Here is a 5992-nt window from a genome sequence, read left to right on the forward strand (position 1 = left end):
CCCTGCCCCCGCCTCCCGGCCTCCGGCCTCGGCCGCGTTTCCCTTTCACCTGCACCACCTTGCTGCGGCGCCCAAAATAACCTACACATGGCCACGGAGCCCCGGGAGCCGCCGGCCCAGGGGGCCTGCGGGGCCTCGCGGCGGGAGAACCCCCGGGTCTCAACTCGCCAGGCCAGGACTCGCGCAGAGCCGCGAGCAAGTCCCCTCTTTTGTGTCAGAGCGTGCAAGGCAGCATTTGGAAGAGAATTCGGAGACAAATACAGCGCGGAGCCTTCTCGCCCCCCGCCCCCTCCGCGCTCCCGCCCGGGTGGGGGCGTGCGGGAGGGGAGGGGGCCGGGCGCCGGAGTCCTCCCCGCGGCGCACCAGCCAGCTAACTTGGAAAGGTGTGGGCGGAGCCGACTGGGGCGGCCGGCCGGAGCTGCGGGGCTGGCGGCGAGGCTGCTCGCGGGGACGGCCCCCGGGCGTCCGTCATCGCCCGCGCTGGGCAACAATGAGGTCCAGGCTGGGGCGGCCCCGGCGGCCGGCGCTTTCGCCGTGGGGGTGCGCGCGGGGGTGCGGCTGGCGGCCAGGGCCGGGCGAGGAAGGAAGGGGCATCATTGTTTGGGTTTGGGAGCGACGCGCGTTGCGGGCGAGGCGGGGGCGTCCTCCCCAGCTGCGTTTCACCTTGGAGGGATGGATGGGGGCGAGGCAGAGACGCGTGCCTCGCTACGCAACCCCGGGAGTCGGGGTGCCCGCCCGCGCTAGTTATTTAGGAAAGCAGGCGAACTTGCAGGAGGAGAGGGAGGCGGGAGTTACAGACCCCTGCCGGGGCCGCGGGGAGGGGAGGCCAGCCCTGCGCCCCAGAAGGGATCCCGGAGAGGAGGGCGTCCGGGAGCCGAGTCCTTGACGCCTTCGCGGGCGGCTCCCCTTGCCCCGCCTCCGCGCCCAGGGGAGCAGATACGCGGGATTCTAGGGCAGCAGAGAGGAGGCAGCCGGCGCAGCCCGGCCGTTCCCGCGGCGGCCGGGAGGGCCGGGGGTCAGGGCCGCGCCGGGGGTCGGCGGGGGCGGGGAGGCGACGGGGCGGAAGCGGACGGGCGGGGTGGGGGAGTGGGCCGGCCGGGCGCAGCGGACATCGATTGCGATTGCGTGCTCCACTTTCTTGCAAACCTAGGTGAGCGCGCTGGGGCTCCCAGGCGGGCCCGACACCCCCATACGATGCCCCTGAGGCCGCCCCGCGTGGGAAACCGCCCTGGCGATGGGAAGGACGCTAACGGGAAGTTTCTGTGAGAGAGAGAGAGATTTGCAGTACTGTGGCCTGAAGTGAATGGGAAGAGAAACTAGGGAGAGGCCGAGAAACAGGAAATGAGAGCGAAGGAACGAAATCTAGCCAGGAAAAGCCGTGTTCTACATTTTGTGGGGCATTTTCCAAACACTTGTAAAGGCCCGGTGCGCGTTATTAATGAAAACAAAGGCGTTGTAGCGCCTGGTGCGTTCTCTACCTCCTGCCACGTTCTCCGTGTGAGGAAGACAGGAAAAGTGGTCCAGCCAGGAGGGTGAATGCACAGCCCGCTTCCAGCCTTGACAGGGTGAATCAGTGGGCCTGTGCCTTAGAAATTAAGATTAAGAGAAGGGGTCTGACCTGGTCTTAGTGTTTCAAAGAACAAATGAGATAAGTGTGAAAGTGTTGAAAATTGTGGACCACTCCGAAGTATCTGTCCTTAGTCGAGGAAAGCAGCGGGAACGGGAAGGCGATGGAAGCCCACATCAGAAGACGTGCGTGCGGCAGGGGAACAGGAGCTCCGAAGGAAAATGGAACCTGGTGGGAGAGTGAGGGGTGGGTCGCTGGGGTGGAGAGCACCATTCCGTGGGAAACAGCTCCGCACCCCACCCCCTGGTCTGGTCCTGGGCACAGGGTAAACAGCTCTTTAAGCACCACTACATCTATATAGAAACAACACGAAAAGACAAGTTTGAAAACGGTAGGATACCAACAGATGCACAATATTTCAACGAAACACTTGCCTCTACTAGAAACACTGTTTCCCTCTAGGTGGGGCAGGGAGTGACGGAAGTGAGTTTAACTGTAAGAGTGGAAGCGTGCTATAAGAAATTATGTCATCGTGGCAGTTCTTGTACTAACAGCTCTTTCTGAGAGCTGAGTGGCAGACTGACTATACATGTATTCTATAGCAAATGCTTCACGTGGAAAAGCATTCCAAATTGCACTCCCTACCTATGGCAACAGCCATGGGCATGTAAATAGAACGATGAAAGATCGAAAATCAAGTACAAGAATCCATTCCAGAGAAATACCACAATTAGGGGGTAGGTCAGGGTTTACGATCTATTAACAGAATAGTGTGGTTAAAAGAACGAAATACATCAGTATTAGAAAAATTGCTTGCATATTAAAAAAATGTTAAGGCAACTCCCCAGCTATACAGAAAAAGAAAGAAGAAAGATAGGTTTAAAAGTAAGGATCACTTCATTGTGTAAACTGGGGATCGGTGTGGAAGAGCAAAAGCAATGGAAGAATAAAGAGGCATGGATATTATTGGCAGTTAGGGTGCTGGAGAAAAGTGTGTCTGTGTACAGGCATGCATTTCCAATTCAGTTCATGTAATTCTATCTGTATAGAACTTAAATTTAAACAAAACTCAAGGTGTGAGCAGAAACGGAGAGGGTAAGAAAACAGTCCAGTACATGTATCCTGGCAAAAATATGTGCATATCTTTGTTTAGTTCTTTTTCCTCTTTTATTTGTGTGCAAGGATGTGAAAAGTCAAAAAATGTAAACATGGCAAAATCATTTTACCATGTGTAATTCTGACCACATAAAATAATGTGTTAAAAGTATCTGTTGAATGCAATTCTAAATGATATTACCATTCCATTTAAAACCAAGATGATTTGGGCCAAAGATGATGACCTGTTTGCCTAACTTCATATACGTCATTTTCTTAGTCATTATTATTGCAGATATCAAAAGAATGAATTAGCAAAGAGGATAAAGGCTAATATTCCAAGTTTCTTACACATAGTACATGTACTGGATTTCTTTTACCTAACATATCATTCAGAAAAATAAAAAGCAGATGATAATCTAGTTCAATGTAAACAACATAGCAAAACTTGACAACTAGCCTTTTAAGTGTTAATGTAAATGTTACCCACCCAAAAGCTTTTTGCCAGATCTCTGTATACTTCACCAGTTGTGATACTCTGTTTGGAAAATTAGTGTCGGTGGTAGGAAAATCTGTTACAGTGTTAAGTGTGTTACCTGTACCACGCCCTGATTTCTCGAAGGTAAAGACTTTCTTCAATATCTGTATGCATTTAAAGTTCTTAAGCCTTTGGATTAGTGATGCCAAAGATTGCATGGCTGATTTAACACGAATATAATTTCAGGGGGTGGGGGGTGACTGGAATGAAGTCCATTTTCTTATCTGTGTTGAAAGATTAGAACTGACTAGAAGTGAAAATAAAAGTGATCCCCACTGCTTTAAATAAATTAAAAATACATAATTCTGATTTTTCCTAGGGCCAGAAGTGAAGATGTACTATTAGATTTTCAATGCCTATTTATTTCATGTGTCATATTTTAGCAATAATGTTCAGCAAAGGGGAATTTTCTTGTTTGAGTGTGAGAAAAGCATGTAAAAGCCTTCCTACAACACAAACAGCTGGTGATATTATGTGATTATGTGGTAAACAACATGTTTTGATTTGAATGAGGAGCTGTCTGGAAATTAGGGGAAAATGACATTTCATAACTGTTTTGTTGCAATCAATACAGCTTTTGGTCCTTCTAGCTCAAATATCTTCAACACATCCACAGATGAGTCTTTTCTTTGCCAAGTTCCTGCATAGTCACTTTCATTCAAGTCTCCTCCTGCTACTACTACCACATCCCAACCCCACCCCCCCAGTTCTGAACCCCTGAACTCTCCTCAGATTTAGTCCACCTCTCCTAGAGCAAAACCTTAATTATAGCATACCTATGTTTAAAACCCTGAAGTGGCACAAATCAGCTTCAATACTATACCATGACATTTGAGGGCCCCACAGTTCCCATATCTCACGCGTCCCCTTCCAGCCCACGTGGACCTTGCCATGCCCCGTCCATCCTCCATCCTGGATGCCTTCACTTTGCTTGATGGTCCTCCTCAATTTCATCCTATGGAACCTTCCTGAAATGATTCCATAACACCCACACACATGTATACATATCCTACCCCCGCACCAAAAAAATTCATCTTTCCCCTCTTGGAGCTACTGTTGGTGTAATAGAAAAAGTGCCTCAGTCACTGACCAGCTGGTTTTTTTCATCTTTTTTTCTAACTTTCAATTTTTTCCACCTATTTAAGTAATATTTCCCTTACATTGAAGAAATGACATTTATTGAATGCTTATTTGGACCAATGTGAGATATATCGGCCCAAGTAGGCATCCAGCAAATATTGTCCCTTTAATTTTTTTTTAAATTTTCCAATTACAGTTGACATTCAATATTATATTTGTTTCAGCATAGTAGTTAGACATTTATATAACTTATGCAGTGATGCCCCCAATAAGCCAAGTACCCACCTGGCACCATACTCCCTAACACCTTTCTTCTTTCATTAAATATTATTGGCTCCCTTGTCACAGGTAACCCTTTTAGAATAAGAGCTGCCCCTTAACCATTTATTTAGCCTACTTTTTCCCCCTCACACTATTTTGCACATAGTAGATGATTAATGAATTCTTGTTGAATAGGTAAACAATTATATAAAATTAGAATGACATGCATTAAAACAATAAAGCAGAAAACCTGTTTCTTCTTTTTGGGTGCATATGTTCAAACTAACAAGCAAAATGAATGTATCAATAAATAGCTCTTGAACATTAATCCTGGTAACATTCCTCAAGCAGCTTTCTTTTCAATTAGAAGTTTTTATATACAGGAATCTATCAGACTTGGACTATTTCAACCTAATTTCATTGTCCCTATCATAGTTAATCATTTACAATCAATCAATTATACTATCTTTTATTCTTCTAAAATTAGAATTTTATTTTACTAAATTCAGTTTTTCAATGCCAGAGGGGAAAGTCATAGCAAGTTTTTTTCAAATGGTATTTTGCAAGTTTTTAGATTGCAAACATTGGAACTATAATATAATAGAAACTGCCTGCCTACAAATCAAAACATATTTGATTTGGGCTATAGATAGCTATCTTTGCCTTTTTTAATTTTACAAATGAAAAACTATACCCCCATGGAAATAATTTAATTCAACTAAAGTATATGTAGCTCACAGAATACCACTTTAATTTTATGCTATGTACAAGGCACAAGCCTGGGTATTATAAGCATATGAAGTTGCGCTTAGATAAAACTAAAACTACTGAATAACTATAATATGAGGTAATTAAAATACTTGGGATGAAATTATATCTGAAAACATTAAGAAAGACTTTGTGGAGAAGATTGTACTTCAATCTTCAAAAGATGGATAAGATATTTTTATTTTTGAATATAGTGAAATAACTTTTAATAAAGTATGCATATAAAATAATTTATATCATGTATATATTAAGGTTTGTTCCTTTGGACTCACACTAGCTTAAAAAATATAGTATATCTGGTCAGCTGGATAGCTCAGTTGGTTGGAGCGTGTGACCTTAACAATAAGTTTTTGGGTTCAACTCCCACATGGGATAGTGGGCTGCTCTCCCCTACCCCCATCCACAACTAGATTGAAAGCAGCGACTGGACTTGGATCTGAGCTGTGCCCTCCACAACTAAAATTGAAGGACAACAACTTGACTTGGAGCTGATGGGTCCTGGAAAAACACAATGTTCCCCTTCCCCAACTCCCCAATAAAATCTTTAAAAAAAAAGAAAAATATTGTATTTCTAATACTCTCTAAACCTCCCACTGTATTCATCCCAGTTGCATCCATATCCTGTCTCTTCAGGGGTAACTACTTTCTGACTTGGGGTTTATCATTTTATTGCAATTTTTTTT

The 5992-nt window shown here is 45.4% G+C and overlaps 1 protein-coding gene across 1 annotated transcript in view; it reads right to left on the bottom strand.

The window, feature by feature from the left end:
* Positions 1 to 5992, bottom strand: part of KLF12 (KLF transcription factor 12) — a 529300-nt gene that overhangs the window by 417395 nt on the left and 105913 nt on the right. The gene's annotated exons all lie outside the window — the stretch shown is intronic.

The sequence above is a fragment of the Hipposideros armiger genome, unplaced genomic scaffold (assembly GCF_001890085.2).
Source record: "Hipposideros armiger isolate ML-2016 unplaced genomic scaffold, ASM189008v1 scaffold_174, whole genome shotgun sequence".
NCBI classification, from domain to species: Eukaryota; Metazoa; Chordata; class Mammalia; order Chiroptera; family Hipposideridae; genus Hipposideros; species Hipposideros armiger.